General features: G+C 37.6%; 1 protein-coding gene across 5 annotated transcripts in view; it reads right to left on the reverse strand.

Moving 5' to 3' along the window:
- THEMIS (thymocyte selection associated) overlaps positions 1 to 24,689 on the reverse strand; it is a 226,526-nt gene that overhangs the window by 86,233 nt on the left and 115,604 nt on the right. The window lies entirely within an intron of this gene.

The raw sequence follows: 24,689 nt of genomic DNA on the forward strand, positions 1-24,689 counted from the left end.
ACAGACATAATTCAGGGATTCATACATTACCCAACAGGTCAATTGGGGGAAACAAAACCCAGTTCTGTGGCTTCTGTTTGAGTCATTGCTGAAGCAGAAATGTTTCTTTTGTTTCTTAATAACACGGTTCTGAAGATACTGGGTCCTGTAATGGAACTGTGAATGGAACTACCCAGATGAGGTAGAGCTGAGGTGGAGTCTTTTGATGAGCTCTTTAAACCAGCAATTCTGAAAGAGCTCAACTCCTGGACTTCTCAGATTATAGGTACACATATGTACTTTTTAAAAAAACTTAGGCCTGTTTGAGAGGAGATTTCTGTCTCCAACAACTGAAAGAGCCCTAACTTTCATGAGGTTTACCTATACAGGCATTCTAATTCCAAATCTTCAAATAGCAAAGGCAGTCACACTAACTATATCTATGTCTTTTTACCCAAGGTACCTACCTACTTATCTATCTACTTACCTGTGAGGCCAATAGCCTTGCTAAGAGCCGGATGAACAACACCCACCCCTCTCTATGCCTGATAACAGTTTATCAGGCAGAACACATTACTCAGCATCTGGCTCCTCCATGTGGGCTCCCCTCGCCCACTTCTGCATTCTGCCCCTAGGTCTATATTCAGCACTAGACTATGTACTCTTAGCACCAAGCTATGCATTTGAACCTCAGCACTAAACTGTGCGCTCTCAGCACTAAACTACACATCTGAACCTGTGAAAATTGAAGAAATCCCACCAAGTTTTACCCAATGGCAGCCCACCCCATGTATCCTAGGCCAGCCCCCCTCTAACCCCCATAAAACCCCCTGCCCTGAGAAGTCAAGCATGACTTCTCTGGTCCCCCTTTCCTTAGGACCACAGAACCTTGCCCGGGAGATAAATAAATTGGCATCTGATTGTTCTTATACTGACCTCAGTTTCCTCATTTTAAACTCGGCAGTAACCATTACATTACCTATCATCTATTTATCTACCTACCCACCTATCATTACCTACCTAATCTATTGTCTACTTACCTATTCTATTATCTACCTATCTACCTTTCATCTATCTATCTATCATCTATCCATCCATCTTTATCTATTTATCTATCACCTACCTGTCAACAGTCTATTTGTCTATCTTTCTATTTGATATCTATGGTATACAGGAACAATTATATAAAACTGAATTGAAATTTTGGTCCTTAAGAAAGAAAACTTTGTCCAGATTGATGCATTTAATTAGAAAGTTTTGTGTGGAGTATATTTCTCTTCTTTAGATCTTATTTGTTTTCATCTTTACCATATGAAAGAATTATAAACATATAATAATTAAAATATTTCAGTTCACTTTTAAAGTTAAAGAACAACTGGTGAACCAGGATAACCATATTTTCTGCTGATTCAAAATTAAGAGCCTTAAGAATTCTACAAATACAGACAAAAAACTAAGAATACCTTTAATGAAGTAACTCATTATGTGAATACTATGCTTAATATTATTTTAAATAATATTAATGTCATTTAGAACAGAGGGCAAACAACTACCATTTTTCATAATTATTGTTAAATATTCAAAATTAGTCATTGTAATTACATATTATATTAATTTACAATATTCCCATTTTCTTACTCTGACAGGCTCAAGTTTGCTGAAATTTAAGGCCCTGAAAATATCTTATCTTCTCACACACTCTCTCTTAGTTGGAGATCTATTTAGGAAGGAGCTTTATTTATTATTACAAATTTAAATATTTCATAAAACATTAATGCCTTTGATAGCTATAGGTATTCAATAAGATATTTTGCACTTTCTTATTTGTATCCTCGGACAATTCTTTCAAAAAGTGAAATTTTATAAGCCACACTGATAAAAGGATGTAAATAAATGTGGCATTCTTATTTTTCTCAGGTAACAGAAATCAAAATTACCCTGTTCCAGTCTACATGTTTGAACAGTAAGTGGAATTCAACAGCCTGGCCATCTGTTACTGTTCCAAAAAGCTTTAGGAATAGTCAGTGTAATGGAATGTAAAACATTATCAACTACTATGGTCTGAAACACTGTGGAATAGAATTTGTAAAACTTTGTAGCTAGATAAACCAATTCTGAAAAATAAAAGGTGAATATAAAACCAAAATTTAAAGAAAAAATACAGGGCTGGTGTGTTGATATCTAAACTTACATATTTAAAATGAATCTACTAATACTGACAGCCGGTGTTGGTTGAATATTCATTACATACTATTCTAAGTGCTTTTCTTGAATGATCTTTCTTAAGCCTCACAACAATTCTCTGAAGCATGTTACTATACTTGTTTTAATAATTAGAAAATTGAGAAAAAGGAGATTAAATAATTTGCCAAGACCAACAGTTAGATATGGCAGGCTAAGTACCTCTGAAAATCTATTTCAGCATAAAAGCAGTGACCACTAGCAAGATTTGTCAGAATCAACTTTTGCAGAACTCTAAAAACTAATTACAAAGAAGTCTTTAAAAATGACTAAATCTTGATAAGAATGTGAGCTTTGTGATGTTTTGAATTGTCCCATAGCAATTCTCCTCAGCTCCATGACAGCCTTGAAGACCAGCAGCCTTGCAATCACAGTAGTTGTGAGGAAAAGCAACTTTGCAACCACCAGAGAGGGGACACTGGGTTTGGAACTCTTCAAAAAACTCCATTTCTACAGCATTACCACTATGTAGCTGTTAGGAATCTTCCTTAAGAAAAATAAAAGTCCTTTTCTAGGACTTGTCTTTACTTGAGCTGACTCCACACTGTCTCAAGGAATAGCCATATCAAAGAATCAGCAGCAATTATTAACCATTGCATCTTCCAGAGGCTGTGATAGTAATTGTGGCAAACAAGAAGCAAGATATAGGTTATTTTTTCATATTCTAAATTCCCCCAACTTTCTTGCTTATCTTGGTCTCTTTCCAGCACCCTTGCATACATAGGCATGCACACACACACACACACACACACACACACACACACACATGCACACACCACCTTCTTCCTTTAGCCAGAAAACTTGCATAGATCTACTCAGGCACATAAAGGGCCTCAGAGATCACTAGTCCACTAGGTCTGCTGTCAAGATGAATCTAGTCTGCTCCTAGCTGACACCCTGCTGTACCCATGTCACCATGTACTTTGCATAACATCACTTTATCTTGGTATGTTTCAAAGAAATTCAAACCTACCACTACCACCAGGGAAATGCTTTTATCTGTATCTCAACTGTCCTTCAAGTATGTGTGTGTAAAGAACTCCATACGATACACAGATTATTACTAGGATCTCTTTTTTTAATGTATTGTAAAGAACACATGATATACAGAATATTTTGACATCTGATACCATAAAAATGATTCTGGTTTCTCATCATTACAAACATCAACATGGCAAAATAGATAGAGACTAATATGACAAAATAGATACAGGCTAATAAAGGAATGATATCTGTATTAAGTCTAAAATTAAGTCTAAATACCTACTCCATTTATAAGGTAAAAAGTCAGTCTGCCATAGTGATAGATAGGTGGGTAGGTAGGTAGGTAGGTAGGTAGATAAATACATAGATAGATAGATAGACAGATAGATGCTATTCTGGCAATAAACAAAAAGTGTCTAGATTAGAAAACAGATACTTGAATGTTTACAGAGCATCTTAGCACTGGGGAAGCTATGAGAGCCTAATGTTATCCTGCACAAACACAGGAAGTATTACACCATGGACTCAAAAAACAGTAACACTTGGAGTTTGGCTGGTACATTGACCAATCCTCTCCTCTGGTGAGGAAGAGTCCTTTATTCTGTGATATTAGCAAATGTTTATAGGGGAGATGTGTCTTCAGCAAGGTACTATCCCATCTTCCAAGACATATTTGTGATTCAACCATACTACAACCAAGTTTGCCAGTGGTCTTTCCTCAGAAAGATTGGACTTAATGGTAATCTGAAAGTATTCAGGAAGAATTGACTCTCAATAATCAGATTCAGGGATTGATGCCAGCCTAGTGACTTTGCCTGATTTATTCTACAGTTATCGTTTATTGAATAATGAAAGGTTGAGAAACTAATACAAAGGAAACTTCTTGTCCACAGGAAAACAATTAAAATGCTTTCTTTGCCATTATTGACATTTTCATTAAACAAACGAATGACATTCCTAATTATTACCTTCACTCAAACTACCAGAACTTTTGAGAGTATTCATTTATTGACAGTAACGAGGTACTCAACTATAATTCAGAATATGGTATTCTACTTGAAAATAAGTTATTTTAATATTTTAGCTCCATATAGTTTCTTGAAAAGGCATGAAAAATGACATCAGCAGAAATTATTTCTTTTATCATTAAAGAGGCAATACATTTTTACATTGTATAAATTCTGCTCAGACAAGGCGATTTCACTTAATCCTAACTAACCCCTGCCTACTCTCCAGGAAGACAAAAGATTACCAAAATACAATTAACTTTATTTACCATAATATAGTAAAAACGTATCAGAATCTCTGGGACACAGCTAAAGCAGTGTTTAGAGGGAAATTTATTGCACTAAATGGACACAGGAGAAGGTGGGAAAGATCTAAAATTGACAACCTAACATCACAATGAAAAGAACTAGAGAAACAAGAGCAAACAAATTCAAAAGCTAACAGAAGAAATAACTAAGATCAGAGCAGAACTGAAGGAGATAGAAACTTGAAAAACCCTTCAAAAAAATCAATGAATCCAGGAGCTGGTTATTTTTTTTTTAAGATTAACAAAATAGACTGCTGGCCAGATAATAAAGAAGAAAAGAGAGAAGCTTAAAAAAGATACAATAAAAATGATAAAGGGGTTATCACCATTGATTTCACAGAAATACAAATTACCATCAGAGAATACTGCAAACACCTCTATGCAGGTAAACTAGAAAATCGAGAAGAAATGGATAAATTCCTGGGCACAAACACCCTCCCAAGACTAAACCAGAAAGTAGTTGAATCCCTGAATAGACCAATAAAAAGTTCTGAAATTGAGGCAGTAATCAGTAGCCTACCAACCAAAACAGGTCCAGGACCAGATAGATTCACAGCAGAATTCTAATAGAGGTACAAAAAAAACTATTTTTTAGGTACCTCTAAAACATAGTTTTTTCCTTCTAAAACGATTCCAAACAATAGAAAAAGAGGGACTCCTCCCTAACTCATTTTAAGAGGCTAGCATTATCCTGATACCAAAACCTGGCAGATCACAACAACAAAAGGAAATTTCAGACCAATATCCCTGATGAACATCAATGTGAAAATCCTCAATAAAATACTGGCAAAACTAATCCAGCAGCACATCAAAAACTTCATCCACCACGATCAAGTTGACTTCATCCCTGGGATGCAAAGCTGGTTCAACATACACAAAACAATAAATGCAATCCATCGCATTAACAGAACCAATGACAAAAAGCAAATGATTGTCTCAGTAGAGGCAGAAAAGGCCTTCGACAAAATTCAACAGACCTTTATGCTAAAAATTCTCAATAAACTAGGCATTGCTGGAACATATCTCAAAATAGTAAGAGCTATTTATGACAAACCACAACCAATATTATACTGAATGGGCAAAAGCTGGAAGCATTCTCTTTGAAACCTGGCACAAGACAAGGATGCCCTCTCTCACCACTCATATTCAACATAGTATTGGAAGTTCTGGCCAAGGCAATCAGGCAAGAGAAAGAAATATAGGGTATTCAAATAGGAAGACAGGAAGTCAAATTGTCTCTGTTTGCAGATGACATAATTCTATATCTAGAAGACCCCATCATCTCAGCTCCAAATCTCTTTAAGCTGATAAATAACTTCAGCACAGTCTCAGGATACAAAATCAATGTGCAAAAATCACAAGCATTCCTATAAACCAATAATAGACAGAGAGCCAAATCATGTGTGAACTCTCATTCACAATTGCTACAAAGAGAATAAAATACTTAGGAATACAACTTAGAAAGGATGTGAAGGACCTCTTCAAGGAGAAGTACAAACTACAAGGAAATAAGAGAGGACACAAACAAATGAAAAAACATTCAATGCTCATGGATAGGAAGACTCAGTATTGTGAAAATGGCCATATTGCCCAAAGTAATTTACAGATTCAGTGCTATCCTCATCAAGGTACTGTTGACTTTCTTCATAGAATTAGAAAAACTATTTTAAATTTCCTATGGAACCAAAAAAGGGCCCAGATAACCAAGATGGTTCTAAGCAAAAAGAACAAAGCTCAAGGCATCATGCTACCTGACTTCAAATTATACTACAAGGCTATAGTAACTAAAACAGCATGATACTGGTACCAAAACACACACACACACACACACACACACACAAACACACACATATATATAGGCATACATACACCAATGGAACAGAACAGAGGCCTCAGAAATAATGCCACACATCTACAACCATTTGATCTTTGACAAACCTGACAAAGATAAGCAATGGGGAAAGAACTCCCTATTTAATAAATGGTGTTGGGAAAACTGGCTAGCCATATTCAGAAAACTGAAACTAGACCCCTTCCTCAAACCTTATACAAAAATTAACTCAAGATGTATTAAAGACTTAAATGTAAGACCTAAAACCATAAAAACCCTAGAAGAAACTCTAGGCAGTAACTTCATATAAGGTATACCCTTCTTTACACATCATAAAAATAACTCAGGATGAATTAAAGACTTAAATGTAAGACCTAAAACCATAAAAACCCTAGGAGAAAACCTAGGCAATATCATTCAGGACATAGACATCAACAAAAACTTCATGACTAAAACACCAAAAGCAATGGCAACAAAAGCCAAAATTGACAAATGAGATCTAATTAAACTAAAGAGCTTCTGTACAGCAAAAGAAACTATCATCAGAGTGAGCAGGAGCCTACAGAACGGGAGAAAAATTTTGCAATTCATTCACCTGACAAAGGGCTAATATCCAGAATCTACAAAGAGCTTAAACAAATTTACAAGAATAAAACAAAACCCCATCAAAAAGTGGGCAAAGGATATGAACAGACACTTCTCAAAAGAAGACATTTATGCGGCCAACAAACATAGGCAAAGAAGCTCATCATCACTGGTCATTAGAGAAATGCAAATCAAAATTACGATGAGATACCATCTCATGCCAGTTAGAATGGTGATCATTAAAAGTCAGGAAACAACAGATGCTGGAGAGGATGTAGAGTTAATAGGAATGCTTTTATGCTGTTGGTGGGAGTGTAAATTAGTTCAACTGTTGTGGAAGACAGTGTGGCAATTCCTCAAGGATCTAGAATCAGAAATACCATTTGACCCAGCAATCCCATTACTGGGTATATATGCAAAGGATTATAAATCATTCTTACTATAAAGACACATGCACATGTATGTTTACTGCAGCACTGTTCACAATAGCAAAGATTTGCAACCAACTCAAATGCCCATCAGTGATACACTTGATAAAGAAAATGTGGTGCATATATACCATGGAATACTATGCAGCCATGAAAAGGATGAGTTCATGTCCTTTGAAGGGACATGGATGAAGCTGAAAAGCATCATTCTCAGCAAACTAACACAAGAACAGAAAATCAAACTGCATATTCTCACTCATAAGTGGGAGTGAACAATGAGAACACATGAACAAACAGAGGGGAACATCACACATTGAGGCCTGTCATGGGTAAGGGGCAAGTGGAGGGATAGCATTAGGAGAAATATCTAATATAGATGATGGGTTAAATGAGTGCAGCAAACCACCATGACATGTGTACACCTACGTAACAAACCTGCACATTCTGCACATGTATCCCAGAACTTAAAGTGTAATTAAAAAAATATATATATATATATATTCAAGTAAATTTCAAAATCAAAACAAAGTGGCCCTAGTATTTAAATCACACTATAGAAACAAAGCTTCTGTATCCTAACCAATACGAATATTAATCCTTTAGAAGCCTCTTGGAGCCATAGTCATGCTTTTAAAATATAAACTGTATCATATCACATTTCTGCCTCAAGCCCTTTCATGACTTTCCAAATGGGAGAAAATTTTTGCAATCCATCCATCTGACAAAGGGCTGATATCCAGAATCTACAAAGAACTTAAACAAATTTACAAGAAAAAAACAAAGAACCCCATCAAAAGGTGGACGAAGGACATGAACAAGAGAAAAAAATCAGAGTCCTTTCATCTTCCTATATAAAAGTCCTACATGTTTTACCTGTCCTCAGTAACAATTGGGGTTTTTGTTTGTTTTGTTTTGTTACATCTACATATTCCAACCAAGTGAAAAATCATTTGATAAATAATTGAGTATGATTAGCATGGAGCTTAGAAGTAAGTCTTACGAATTTTAGCTTTGCACTGAAACTGGAGGAATTCTATATATAAGTCAAATGTTTCACTGTGAGATTTTTCAAGTGTTGTGAAAATGTGTTCTCTTGTTCAACACTAGGCAAAGACTTATTGAGTCCTTTGAGAATAGACAGGCATGCATTTAAAACATAGCATTAGTTGTACAGAATATCCCAGTCTAGCAAGGAGATAAGAACATGAATATTAATATGCCAAATAAAACATCAAAAGAAATAATTAAATGCTAATAAATTCCAACCAATAGTGGCCAAGCTCACTTGATCTAAACAGGAAAATTTTCCTGAGCAAAATAAGGAATATCCAGAAACCTAAATCTGCTTAGAGGAAGATAGAGAAGATGTAAGTGATGTTAATTTCATGATGTTAAAAAATAAGTTGATAGTGATGCCAACATAGAATCCAGATGTTCTTGCTTAACGCAACGTCTTGGTTTAGCTGGTTAGCACACAGAGCTACAGAGACAACAAGGACACTGGTATAAAACAAACCTCTGTCGCTTCAACAATGTCAGCAACACAATTTTTGAATAAAAATAAAAATGCACTTGTTTCTAAACTTTTTATTGATGTACCTAATAACAATACCTTTCACTTACAAGACACAACTTTATTTTAAATCATGACATTTACATATGAAACATGAAAATTAAGTTATCTTTTAGGTAAGGTCATCTTAATTTTCTTTTGATACATATATATATATATACGTATATATATATATATATATTTTTTTTTTTTGACATATATTGTTTCCACCTATTTTGTCTTTACAAGTATTCTGTAAGGAAGATGCTCTTCTCACAGGATCCTTTGGGTGTGTTTTCTGGCCAGAAACCCTGTGGCCAGTGATGCGTTGGTCTGAATTTTGCTCTGGCTTACTGCACTTGATCTGCCCACTCGGCCTGGCAGGCAGCACTCAGCTCAAACTGCCAGCCTGGATCCCATACCTGCCAAGGGTGAGCCAGGCACAGAGCGGTGAGGGGTGTGTGAGTGAGAAAGCATGGGGTCCAGTCACTGCCCACAGATAGGCACTCTGGCTGCAGAACAGCAGGCAGCTCCAGGCACCAGTTCCCACAAGGCTGTGGCTGGACCTGGCGTATGGCAAAGCAGCTTCCATGTCTGGCACCAGGGAATGCAGTGGCACCCAGAAGCTTGGAGATGCCAGGAACCACAGAACCCCAAAAAGTGTGTCACAGCCCTGGCTTGGGATGCTCCTAGATCTGGGTTGTCTGAAGGGCTGAAGTTCTTCTTTCCTTCTTTCTTCTCTTTTTCTTGTTGCCTGCAATGTGGCAAGCAAGGGGTTTATTTCAGCCCTGTTTGTGTTACAGCTCTTTCAGCCCCACCACTTGGCAGGTCCCAAGTTCTCGTCCTGAATCCAGTAAGAATGAGCTATGCAGACAAGTAGTGGGTGAGCAAGGTGATGAGGTGCTTTATTGAGCAAGAGAACAGCTCAGAGGGGATCCACAATAGTTAGCTCCTCTCCATAGGCAGGTCATCCCAACATCTGTTTAGCTCTCAGCGGACAGGAGACCCACAGTGGGTAGCTCCTTTCCACAGGCAGATTGTCCCCCTGCCCATTCAGCTTTCAGCAGAGAGGATACCTACCATGAATAGTTCTTTTCTGCAGGCAGGTCATCCCATTATCTGCCCAAGTCCGGCTGAGTCCAGGATTTTTATGGGCTTAAGAGGGAAGAAAGTGGGTGCTGATTGGCCAATGGGAGGCCGATGGGAGTCATGGGAGGGCCCAGAGAAAGCTCGGTTAAGTTCTCACTCCATGCAGGCTTTAAGCTATCCCTGGCCTGAAGGTGGGGCTTTACTGGGGATCCGCCCTTTCTTCCCAGAAGCCTGTTTGTGTCCTAGCACCATTAATCTGCTGTGCATAGTGCCTATGGCATCCAGGTCCTTTGTGCAGAGGGTTGCCTGCAGGAAGGTGCTGAGCTGCCTTCCCCTCCGCCCCCTGCCCCTCAGCCTCCCTCCCATGCTCATGGGCACTAAAAATCTGGAGGGGACTGAGGTGATGGGGGCTGGTGTTTCAGTGCTGTCCCAAGTATGCACACACCAGGCAGGGTCGCCCAGGCTTGGCCACAACTTTGCTCTGAAATTGGAGTGGGCACTAGGAGCAGGGCGAGGGCAGGCAGTGAGAACAGGTACTTTGAGCCTGCAAGGGCAGGGGTGTTTCCTGGGGTCCTGAGAGTGCAGAGATGCCTGGGCCCATAGCTGGCTGGTCTGCTACAGCTGCACCTGGGAAGGCAAAGCTCCAGCCCCTCCAACTTTTAAGCGGGGCAGGGCTTCCACCTGTTCCGGGCTCCCACCAGTTCTGTGGAGCACTCAGCTCCCACCAGCTCTGTAGAGCACTCAGCTCCCACCAGTTCTGTGGCGCACTCACCCCCTACTGTGGCTGGTGTCATGCCACTGCGCCATCACTATTGCTCTGTCAATGACAGAAGCAATAAATATGATGTTCATGTAAGAAACAAACGCACAGCAAAGTTGAGAAAGACACTCTTATACAGCCTTTCCAGCAGGCATCATGGGACCATAAGCATCTGGGCTCTGTTGGGAAGAGACCAGAGAGACAGGACCGCCCTGACACTGTAAACCTTGGAAACTTGGGTGAGTTTCCTCAGCTATAAAATGATGACAGTGATACCTATCTCAGGGTTATGTTACATGGGTCAAATGAAAAATACACACAACCACTATGTTTTATTATTATAGTTCCTGTGAAAGACATGATTTAAAAATTTTTTAATACAGTTTACCAATAACCTGATAGAAAAATTCTGAGAAACACGATTTTGGATTGTGTTTCTGGCCTTCAAAATGCTCCTCATTTTGAACTTATTTGAACTCCCTGAAAAACTCATGTTGCCAATCAAATATGAATTACTGCCTAGCTCTACAGGCCACTCTCCCCAAAACTGATTACCTTTTAACCATAATTTGAGATTTAGTCTTCAAAATAGGAAATAACAGTTTTGCAGCATGGTCTGGCAGGGCTTTAAAGCACAGCTTCAGTCAGGCTGACGTGTGCTTTTATTAACCATATTTCCTGTAGCTGCAGACAACAAGAAAGCATTTCTGTGAGCAGAACCAATTGTAAGTGAACAGGTACACTTTTTCCCAGGCCTGGTCATGATGTCAAATGCTGGATTAGAAATGTCTTCTGCTTTTAGCTAAATTGGAGTAAATTTCTTTCCATTTGCAAAAACAAGCCATTTCTGCCTTTCATTCCACAGCCTCTCAACATCTAAATTCTCATCTCTCAATGACAAATAGACTCACAAATGTAACCCCTTGAGATGGGGAAACAATATTGTGATATTCGTTTAAAAACAAATTGAGTTAGCTTCAGGAAGGAATAATCTGAACTGTTGCACAGAATCACAAGCATTGTGTGATCCTGGAGAGAAAAGGGGCAAGCTACATGCAAACAATGGGTCCCAGTTGGGGAAACACTGGGATGGATTTGGCAGCCATGGAGAGGAATCTCAAGAAGAGTGACAAATAAAGAAAACTTTAAGATCAAATAGATTAAAAAGCTGTTGGGGCACCACTGTGTACATATCTAATGGAGTGACACAACCATAATAAATCAGGTTTTGGAAGTGCAGGACTAAAGTGGGGGAGTTGAGGTGATTCTGAACAGAGGCAGTTCCTGGGAAAATTCTCCCAGAAAAGGTAAGAAAAGATGGAAACAGGAACCAAGTTTCTATTATATGCAGGATTAAAAAGAGAAAGCAGGCCCAATGAAATCAAGTATTACAGACAAGGGCTCCTATTTGGGTGCCAAGGACAAAGAAACTTAATAGTGAATGCCACCAAGAAGACTACCATCCCCCAAAATACTGCAGGCTCACTTCTTGCAGGGGTCCTTCTTGTTTCTTGTCTTTAAAAATTTTCAGCTATAACAAAGCAATCTACTGATATTTCAAGGAACTCAACTGAAATTTTTTATTTAAAATTTATTATTCAACTCTTAACTAACTAGTGCACAAGTACAGAATCATAGGTTGGTAGACTATTTAGCTAGAAGTAATAGTACTGATCATTTACTCAAACTTCATTTTATAAGCAATGACATTAAGATTATTCCAGACCACAGAGCAAGCCAATTACAGAGCCAGGAATGAGAACCACATTCTCCAAATTTCTAGACAAAGTTGTTGGCTTTTCCCACTATAGTTATCTAACTCCAGATTAAACCTTCAACATTTTTCCCCCCAAAGCATCATATTTAAAGCCTAAAAGAAGATAATTCTATTAATAACAGAACCCAGGTAGAAGTAAGCTAGATTTTAAGTCAGAATTGGAGAAGTTATAAAATGAAGATTACTTAATGAAAGAGGGAAAATGCAACCAGGAAGAAACATCTTTGGCTTTGTACTCAAAACAGGTGTAGAATTAACCATTTTTTATTACCTCCATTGCTATCTTCCTAGCCCACGGCAGTGTCAAGATGGCAATGTCCTTCTAATTGGCCTTTCTCTTTCTATTTTTGCTCGCCTAGTGTCTAAGCTCAACACAAAAGCCAAAATGAGCCCTTTAAGATATAAGTTAGTTATGCAGCCATAAAAAAACGATGAGTTCGTGTCCTTTGTAGGGACTTGGATGAATCTGGAAGCCATTATTCTCAGCAAACTGACACAAGAACAGAAAGCCAAACACTGCATGTTCTCACTCATATGTGGGTGCTGAACAATGAGAACACGTGGACTCAGGGAGAGGAGTATCACATACTGGGGGCAGTAGGCGGGGGTAGGGGAGGGACAGTGGCGGGGGGTGGGGAGGGTGGAGAGGGTTAACTTGGGGAGAAATGCCAGACATATGCACCTAAAGTAAAATAAATAAATTTTAAAAAGAAGATGTAAGTCAGTTTATGTCATTTCTCCACTCAATTCTCTAATTGTTTCATCTTTCATGAAAAATTAAGCCAAGATTACTAAAACAACCTCAAGGACCTACACAATCAGTCTCACGCCTTTCCTCTCTGATTTCATCTCCTTTTATCCATTTCAGTCTCTATATTTCAGCCTTCTGGCCTGCTGGCTTTTTTATTTAATACAGGGTCTTAGTATATTGTCCACACTGATCTACCTCAGCATCGTGAGTAGCTGGGACTGTGACACTATGCCTGGCTCTGACTTTCTTGAACACATTAGACACAGTCCTACCGTAATGTGTTGATTATCTCTTTCCTCTGTCTGGAACACTTCCTTTTACTATGCATATCTCATCTTACCCATTCATGTATTTGTACAAATGTCATCTTCTCAGTAAGGTACACCTTGATATTCTTTCAAAAATTATTCCACACCCCTCAAACTCTTAGTCCTTCTCCTCTTGCTCTATTTTTATAGCACTCTTAATGCTCTAACATTTACCTGATCATTTACTTCCATGACGATGTAAACATTAAGAGGAGTATCAAACCATTTACTGAGGTGTTTTGTTACTGATGACCATGTAGCACATAAAACAGTATGTAAAATATAATAACAGATATTCGCTGAAAGAAAGACTTGACTGAAAGCAGATGATCATCATGTTAAAATGCATAACCTTTGGTTTTACTCAGATGTGAGTATATAAATTCTGTACCATAGACGGTTTCACAGCATTGAAAGTTCCTACTGCTCAAGAAAATGATCTAGTATCTCCAATATGAGTTTATAGATATGTCAGAAGTACACCAGAAATCATTAGGAATGTGCACATGGCTTTTATGAGAAGATCTAGCTAAATAGACTACCAAACCATTTGCCAAGACGGGAAAACAAAATATAGAAATTCAAATTCACCCAAATTCATATGCTTCGTATAATTTTAATAAAAAAAAATCTCATCAGATTTTTTTTTTAGAAGTTCATAAAGCGTTATCGCTTCTCAGCCTTTTGGCTAAGATCAAGCGTAGAAGTTAATAAAGTGTTTTACAGGCTTATTTGAAAGAACAGGAAGCTGAGAATCTAAGTAATTACTGAGAAAAAAGATTAATACCAAGAAGAAGACGAAAAATTAAGTTGGTGCAAAAGTAATTGCAGTTCTTTCCATTGAATTTGCTTTTTCACCAACCTAATACATAGGTTGTGCAAGAAAGTTCTACACGGTGAGTAACTGATACTGGTTTAAGGCAATTAGGTAAATCCTGCTTCCAGAACAGACCAAAGGGTCGTTTAGTCAATATGTGGTACTGTAACTACTTGTGAAAATAGTTTGATCTTCACCTCATACTATATGCAAAGTAAATTGTTTTCAGCAATTAAAAATTTAAATAAGAAAATAAAGATTTAGAATACATGATAGTGGATCTGATTTCAAGGCAAGTAAGGCTCTCTAAGATTAAAAGTATAGAACTAAATATGATAATGAGCATTTCTTTTTTTTTTTAGATGGAGTTTCGCTCTTGTTACCCAGGCTGGAGTGCAATGGCGCGATCTCGGCTCACCACAACCTCCGCCTCCTGGGTTCAGGCAATTCTCCTGCCTCAGCCTCCTGAGTAGCTGGGATTACAGGCACGCGCCACCATGCCCAGCTAATTTTTTGTATTTTCAGTAGAGACGGGGTTTCACCATGTTGACCAGGATGGTCTCAATCTCTTGACCTCGTGATCCACCCGCCTCGGCCTCCCAAAGTGCTGGGATTACAGGCTGGAGCCACCGCACCCAGCAATAATGAGCATTTCTAATGAATTTGATTCATTATTATTATTATTAAGCAAACAACCAATGTAGGTTGATCGTGGGTGGAAAAGCATTTGTTTTGTGAGATGAAAAACCTTGAAGATGGTTAAGATTTAGAGTTATGGGCCATTAGGCATTGGGGATTAGAACTTTTACTTTGTGTCTCTACCTATTATCACCAAGCCTTCACCAAATTTATGTTCACCTACAAGTGTAGTTTAGTGGCTCCTTAAAAAATAAAAAAGGACAAATTTAGTTGATAGTTTGGGGCACTAAAGACCAGATCAACTTATGCAGTTGGAATGCCTGCATTGAAATGACCCAAGGTGATTGAAAACTCAAGAAGAGAAAAGAGCAAGAACGCAAAGGAGACAAAAGGAGAAAATGTAAAGATCCCACATAACTTTTTGGAAATAATGGAGGAAGTACTGCCAACATTATATGAAATTGAGAGCTTATTTGATTTTCTTTAGATATTAAAACAAAATTTGACATTCAAAGAATGACAGGAGATAATTGCATTGTACACACACATACATGAACACTAATATATGTAGACGTACACACATAAATATATGGGTATATACAATATATACCCATGTTCAGTATGCAGAACATATAAACATGCATACTCATCAACAATTTATTGAGTTGAACTTGATAGTGTATATACAAGACCCACCTTGATTTTCACTCTTTTATATCCCTTCAAATCTCTGTGAACTAGTGGTTATTCCAACTCTGCATAAAATCATGGGGAAATCTCACAGTCTTTAGTGAGTAGATGGTTTACTAAAATCCACTTGACTAGAGCTCAGTTTAGCATACTAACAAAGCTCAGAATCCTTCCCTAAGTCAAGGCTTCTTCCTGAAGTGGCTTAATCCCATTTGAGTTTTTTTTTTGAAACGGAGTTTCGCTCTTGTTACCCAGGCTGGAGTGCAATGGCGCGATCTCGGCTCACCGCAACCTCCGCCCCCTGGGTTCAGGCAATTCTCCTGCCTCAGCCTCCTGAGTAGCTGGGATTACAGGCACGCGCCACCGTGCCCAGCTAATTTTTTGTCATTTTTAGTAGAGACGGGGTTTCACCATGTTGACCAGGATGGTCTCGATCTGCCGACCTCGTGATCCATCCGCCTCGGCCTCCCAAAGTGCTGGCCATTTGAGTTTTTTAAGTCTACAGAAGAGAAGCAGAGTTTGGCTGCTTAATGATGAGCTCTGTTCAACTCCTGAATCCACTACTAACTTTTCTTTTTTGATTTCTCTAGCTTAGGGCCTTGGAAGAAGGTGGAATAAGAAGAAAGGATACACACTCTTGAGTCACTAACATATTTGTAATTTCGAAATGGCAGGAGTTGAAAACCAACACTTTTATTCATAGGATACTTCTGCAGATTAATGGGAAACCATCCCATTGGGCACCACGCAAGTTTCTTTGCCTAAGGCTAAGAATTTACCGCTATCACCCTCAGTGCTTCTACTTCAGAAAGGGCATCACTAGTCAAGGTTTCTTTCCATCTCTCAAGTTCACATCTTGTCTTTAGAGAATCCACATTTTCATTTTGTTATTGACGGAAGTGCAGTTTTCTTTCAGTGTGACTTATCCCAGGTAAAAGGGAGCTCTAGTCACAGCCTCTTACCTTTAAATTTTGCAGATATGGGTCAAATGTCAGCTCCTATTTTCTTCCAACTCCCACACCCATTGGCAAGGCCTCCAAATGGATCACTTGAAGATCCCATCATATAACTTCAAATGAGGGAGAAGAACCCAACTTCCTTTACCCATAATGCCAGGGACTAAAATTCACAGGATATGGTTAACAACCATCTGTAAAACAATCTTCTCTCTTCGTTTTGCTAACTTCTCAATGTTTCTCTTATTTGACCCAAGGTGAAAGAAAAACCCTAGCACTTAAAGAACACTTGCTTCTTGCTTCCATCATGGGAGACTAGCTAATACTGCTGGCATCGATTATAGCACATTCACCTTCCAAGTCCTGCATAGACAGTTCTGCAACCCACTTTCAAATGTGGGGGTTCATGGGCCTGCATTTTGTCCTGAGGCTTTGGGTTGCTGGTGCAATTCCAAGAAGAAAAGTCAATGAAACAGTCTGTTAGACCACACATGTGTACATATGCCTATGTATTCATAAGTCACTTTATCACAGACACAGATGAATACAGAATCATACATGTATGCGTGTCTGAGTATATATATGAATGAATAATGGAAATATAATATCAATAGTATAAAATACTGATGTGATGAAATTGCTCCTGATTTTATTTTCTTCTTTCATTTTTTTCTCTTTTCCAAAATAGCATGCCTTACTCTTAAAACCACAAGTGTATATTTATATACAAACACATAATAATGTATCTTATTTTAAAGTTGTGATATTAGTTCAAAAAGACAAAACATCACTGGAAGTGACTAAGTAGTTAAGAAACAGACCTTTATATAATAAATTTATTATGTAATAAAAAAGCATCAGCAAATTGAGAAGAATCATTTAATAAGGGATATTGGGATATTTTGGAATCACCTTTATAAATATCCAATGAGTTCAACAGTGTATACACACTCATGCATACACATATACATATATACAATCTATATGAATGTGTATATATATAAACATATATATGTATACATACACATATGTATGCTTATGTGTCTTCATATGTGTATATATGTGTGTGCATATGTAGATAAATTATTTAAAAACTAGAAATAAACGTATGTGATGAACATGTTAATCACTGGAATGAGGATAAGTTTAAAAGTGGTTTAGAAGGAAGAGCAAGTGAAAGGTGGACAAAAATTTAATACTTCCATGTACCTAAGGGGAAAAGATCAGTGTGACAAATTTTCAGGCTCTTTTTAATATATGGACTGCAAAATAATTAATTGGAAAAAAAATAAAAGAAATTATAATTTCTTCTTCCCACAAACTTTTATTGAGTGACTGCTATGTACCAGAAACTTTCCAAAACACTAAGGAAGCAAACACAAATACAGTCATGTGCTTCAAGACAACATTTCATGTGTCCTTGACAACATCAAGGACAGATCACATACACAACTGTGGTCCCATAAGGTTATAAAGAAACTGAAAAATTCCTATAGACTAGTGATGTTGTAGCTATCATAATGTTGTAATGTAACCAATGCTTTACTCACAGTTTTGTGGCGATGCTGGCATAAATGAACCTACTGTGCTGTCAGTCATATAAAAGTATAGCACATACAAGTATATACAGTACATAATACTTGATCATGATAATAAATGACTGCTGCTGGTTTATGTATTTACTCTACTATAGTTTTTAATCACATTTAAGTATAGTTCTACTTACTAAAAAAAAAAAGTTAGCTATAACCCAGTCTCAGGCAGGTCCTTGAGAAAGTATTCCAGAGAAGGCATTGTTATCATAGGAGATGACAGCATCATGGTGTTTTTTTCCCCTGAAGACCTGCCAGTGGGACAAGACATGGAGGTGGAAAACAGTAATATTGGGGATCCTGACCCTGTATAGGCCTAGGAGTGTGTGTGTGTGTTTGTGTCTTAGTTTTCAGCTTAAATAGTAAAAAATGTAAAAAAAAAACTTAGAAAAAAAGCATATAGAATAAAAAACACAGAAAAATATTCTTACGTACATCTGTACATGGGTTTGTTTTAAGCTAAGTATTATCAAAAAAGTCAAAAAGTTAAAAAAAATAAAATATTTATAAAGTAAAAATGTTACAGTAAGCTAAGGTCAATTATTTTTGAAAAAAGAAAAAGCTTTTCATAAATTGAGTGTAGAGTAAGAGTATGTATAAAGTCTACATAGTGTACAGTAATGTCCTCAGCCTTCACCTTCTCTCACCACTCACTCACTGACTCACCCAGAGCAACTTCCAGTCCTGCAAGCTCCATTCATGGTAAGTGCTCTATACAGGTGTGTATTTTTACTGTATATTTTCTATTTTTAGATACATGAGTTCTACTGTTGTGTTACAATTGCATTCAGTATTCAGTATGGGAACATGCTGTACAGATTTGTAAACTATAAGCCACCTATAATATCCTATGTAACGTATAACACCCTATCGTCTAGGTATACTATAGGTCATAACATCGAGGCTTTCATAAGTACACTATACTCTATAGTGTTCAAATAACACCTAAAGGTGCATATACCTGAGCTATTCCCATCATTAAGCAATGCATGACTGTTTTGGATAGCCCATTATAATGCTTTATAGTAAGAGCTATGGTAGTAATTAGTAAAGCCTGGACTGAAAACCCACATTAAGGACACAAAAACCAGACTTGCAAACTGCGGGCTGGGAGGTAGAAGAGCACATGGAAAATTTTCCAGAACAAGTTACAACGCAGAGTCGTCTAAATAAAGAATGATTTCGAATTCTAGCTCACACTCGAGTACTAGTTCTCTTTCCTCAGATCTTTTACAAACTAAGATTACACATTAAAAAAAAGATTCATGATTATTCTCTGAGCTTCAATGTTCATTTCTATACACTGGCAATATTAATAAATTGACAGGGATACGGGAAGGATTTAATGAGAATTATTTATTTAGATGTTAGTGAGCCCTCAATAAATGGTTGTTACAAAAATAACAAAATAAGAACTGAAAAATTAAGGACCCAGAAGAGAATAAAGTATTTGCAGACTAAAATGTTTAACATAGCCAAATACTAAATGTGTAAAAGTGAGGCAAGGTATGGAGAGCAGAAAGGCTTGAGAAATAAATACAGGATGGATGACAAACAATTGAAAGGAAAGCCACAACTGGTTCTCAGCCAGAGAGCTGGATGGTGAGATTCTCCTTTTAGAATGGTGAAATTGTCAGTAACGTGGATAATAAATTTGAATGTGATTATCAGAAACAAAACGACTAGTTAAGAGATGGTCTCAATAATCCAGACAAGAAATGACAAAGACCTGAATTAAGGAGGTATATATATTCAAGAAATGTCAAATAAATGGAATCTACAGGATTTCATAACTGACAAATGGAAACAGGAAAAAAAAAAAAAAAAAAAAAAAAAAAAAGGAAGGACTGTTCCTGAATATTTGGTTTAGGCAAGTCAATAGATGATGGCAGCATTTGCAAAGATAAGAAATAAGAAAATAAGAGAAGGAATATTAAATCTGAATAATTTTTTTTTCTTTTTCTTTTTTTGGACCTTGCAATAGTTCCTATATTGTTCACTAGTACCCAGTTTCCCTCTACTTCCAGGCTTAAGGGAATGTTATACTTTCTCACTGTAACAAAGATATGGACTATGATTTTCTTTGGCCAGTTAAATAAGTGCGATTGATAGAGATAGAAATCTCACATTTGTGCATTATTCGTAGTTCTTGATTCTCTACCGTCCTTTACCCATACCATGATAACAAGTCATATTCCTGAAAAAGAAGCCAATTGAGGATGATATATTTCAGATACACAATTTTCATTAGGAGAAAAAAAGCATCAATTAGCCATGGCTTGATTTTTGATTCTAAAATCACAAATCTTCATAGTATTGAATCCCTTAAAATGTTGTTTATTATTTATACCTGAAAAGCAATAATTAATAGATACAGTCTTGTAAAGTTATCCACTGTTGATGAGCTTATTCTAACCCGTAAAATTGGGATGATAATAATTATGGGATGAATTTCATTAGTTTTGTAGAGGACTAAATGAGTTGAGGCATACAGAAAACAGAATAGTGACCAATTCATTGTTCGCACTCAGCTAATAAGACCTCTGGTTCTTATCGCTTTTATTTTTTTTTAAATGTATTTCCCTTGTTCCTTATATTTTGGACTTTCTCAGAAAAAAAATTCAATTTTCTTCTCTCATGAGTTACCCACTCTAGCTTTATCTCATCCTCTCAAAGAACATTATTTACCACATATTTGTCGACACTTGAATCATCGTTCTTAGATTTCTTTCCAAACTACAGACCCATGGTTAACATCATACTAGGCATCTCAGCTCAGACATTCCAAACTAAACTAAACTCTATTCCTGCTTCTGTAAAACCATCTGTGATGGTTAATACTGAGGGTTAACTTGATTGGATTGAAGGATACAAAGTTTTGATTTTGAGTGTGTCTGTGAGGGTGTTGCCAAAGGAGATTAACATTTAAGTCAGTGGACTGGGAAATGCAGACCCACCTTTAATCTGGGTGGGCACAATCTAATCAGCTGAGAGCACAGCAAAATATAAGCAGGCAGAAAAATGGGAAAGGGGGGACTGGCCTAACCTCCCAGCCTACATCTTTCTCCCATGCTGGATGCTTCCTGTCCTCAAACATCGGATTCCAAGTTCTTCAGTTTTAGTACTCAGACTGGCTCTCCTTGCTCCTCAGTCTGCAGATGGCTTATTGTGGGACCTTGTGATGCTATGAGCTAATACTTAATAAACTCCCCTTTATATATATTATATATAAGAATGAATGGAATGTATATACATATATACATATATATATACATATATATATATATGTGTATATATATATATATATATATATATATATATATATATATCCCTCTAGAGAACCTTAATACAGATTTTGGTACCAGGAATGGTTCTAGAGGAACAGAATATCAAGGATTGAGTTCTTTCTTTGGTTTGGGGGTTTCTGGAGTTGGCTGCTTAATATGATTAGATCCAAAAGAGATAAGAATGCTACTTCTACTTCTAATAGTGTGGAGAACATTGATAGTCCTTGGCATGAACCATTTAGAAGAATTATGCAATTTAAATGGATTTGACACTTCGCATATACTGCTCATGAGGAGCAAGGAGTTCAGTGACTCTAAGCAAGAAACATACTAAAGCTGCTTAGTCACTCCTAAGTTCAGTGGACAAAGTGATGAAATAAATCAAGAATTCTATCTCCTGGCTTAGCCTCAAATCTGTTAGGATTGCCTGGGTTTCTTGTGCAGAAAGAGCTGAAGTTGTGGAAAAACAGATACAAGCTCTTACCGTATAAGTGCTTGACCTGCAATGAAAGATGCGTGCACAGCCTCACCAGATGTATACTGTTCAAGTGAGGGCATTGACTGGAAAAGAATGAGACACTGCAACTTGGAATGGGGATGTGTGGGAGGACACTGATGAAGCTGGGGACACTGAGTTTGTAAACTCTGGTGAAACTTTCTTGCCAGAAGAAAGAGCTTCCCCATCCCCAGTAGTGACAATATCCCCTTCCCTACCCATGTTGCCATCAGCCTTTCCAACTTTGTCTGAGGAGATAAACCCTGCACTGCTTGAGGCAACAGTGATGTCCTCCCTGAGGCAGTTGCCAGGCAAGATAATGTTGATTCTCTTCAGGAGCCACTGCCAACATCCCTGTTTTCTTCTAGACCTATAACTAGACTAAAGTTCCGGCAGGCCCCTAGAGGTGAGGTTGAGTATGTGACCCATGAGGAGGTGTGCTACACTCAAGAACCGCTTGAGTTTTCTAATTCATATAAACAGAAATCTGGAGAACATGGATGGGAATGGATATTAAGGGGTGGGATAATGTTGGAAGGAACATAGGGCTGCATCAGGCTGAATTTATTGATTTGGGCCCACTAAGTAGGAACTCTGCATTAATGTTGTAGCTTGGGGAGTTAAAAAAAGGTTCTAATAGTTTATTTGCTTGGTTTGCTGAAATATAGATTAGAAGATGGTCCACTGTGAGCAAGCTAGAAAGGCCTGATCTCCCTTGGTTTAATGTAGAGGAAAGGATCCAAAGGCTTAGGGAGACTGGGATGGTAGAGTGGGCTAGTCACTTCAGACCTACACATCCCAGCTGGGAGGGTCCAGAAGATATACCCTTGACCAATGCCTTACTAAATAGATTTATGAGGGCAGCACCTACATATTTGAAGAGCCCTGTAATTGCTCTTCTCTGTATGTCAGATCTAGCAATGGGAACCACAGTCATTCAACTACAAAATTTAAATACAGTGGGAATAATTGGATCCTGATGTGGCAGGGGCCAAGTATCAGCACTCAACCATCAAAGGCAAGGTGGGTGTAGCTACTGTAATAGACAGCAGAGGCAAAGAGGCAATCAGAATAGTCTGACCTGTGTAGAGCTCTGGCATTGGCTAATTAATCATGGTGTTCCTAGATGTGACATTGATAGAAAGTCTAATGCATTCCTCCTTAAATTATACAAACAGGAAACTTCTAGGCCGAATGGACAAAAGAGTAATCTGAATTATAAAAACAGAGAATCATGGCCCCTCAATCAGTTTCCAAACTTGAGCTGATTTACAGATCCAGAACCCCTTGAATGAAGGGAAGGCCAAGAACCCTTGAGGAAGAACCCCATTACATTACCAACAATCTATGCTGTGAATCTTTCTCCCACCCTTGCAGAGATAAAAGGAGATCTCTGGCCATTTGCCAGGTAACTACATTGTGGAAAGGGAAATGTTCTGTCTCTTTAGAGAACCCTGAATAAAACACCATCCTTCTACCTATGTTGTGTTTTTTATTTTAGTGAATTTTCTGAATGTATTTTAATCAATTTCACCACCAACCATTCTGATGCTTATGTCAGAAATATGGATGCTTTCCTTACATTGCACCTTTCTTATTCTCTATAATTTATCGGCCATACATCCTACACTTACCATATGCTAAAATTCTCTTGAGTATGTGCCTTTCATTCACAGAGGCAGGCATCCTCTCTGCTATATTATTTTAGCTTCCTAATTGGTCTCCCTGCCTCTCTTTGAATTGGTTATCTGTGCTATAATTAGAGTATTTTAATAGCTGCATTCAGGTATGATCGATGTCACCATTTTAGGTGTACAGTGCAAAGATTTTCATAAATTTATAGATCTGTGCAACCATTACCATAATCTAGTTTTAAAATCTTTTCATCACCCAAAAACATTCCTCATGCCTGTCTGTCATTCAGTAGGCAGTGTTATGGCTACTTACCTCTCTAGGAATATGCTGATCCGCTTTCTGTCTCTACTACCTACCTCAGTCTTTTACTGCAATTACATAGCTCTAGTTTTCCTCTGTGTAGCCACCATGCACTCTGGATGTAGAACTAGAACTATGTAACTACAGCAAAAGAAAAATTTTCTAAATTTTTCTTTGCTTATTATGAAAGTGATCATTATTCTGTGCTCCTGAACACATTAACCCTTTATTAATCTTCTCCTGTTATACACCCCTATCTACCTCAATGAAGAGAAAACTTTGTATTCTCCCTGGATCTTATATTATCCTCTACTCCATATGGTATTCAAATTAATAGTCCTAGTTCTACTTCTATTCTTAATTCTACTTCATTTCAGCTAAATTCTGAATTGTTACTAAAGAGTTTTGCCGATGCCAAAGTTCATCAGCTAAATTGTAATATCTCTTGGAGAGTTCAAGAAGTTCTCAACTTTCTCTCATCACTGGATCAGGAAAGAAAAGTCCTAAGCATGATAAGCCTACATTCATAAGAATACCATGTTGGTAGGAAGTCTCTTTCCTTACCTGATCACTTCCCCTGACCTTTAATCTCTTCCAGAGGTATAGCTGAAAACTGTAACTGCTGCAGAACAGACACAGAGATACAGCTAGGATCTCTCAGGAGTTGAACTATCCTT

Source organism: Callithrix jacchus, chromosome 4, assembly GCF_049354715.1.
Source record: "Callithrix jacchus isolate 240 chromosome 4, calJac240_pri, whole genome shotgun sequence".
Lineage (NCBI taxonomy): Eukaryota > Metazoa > Chordata > Mammalia > Primates > Cebidae > Callithrix > Callithrix jacchus.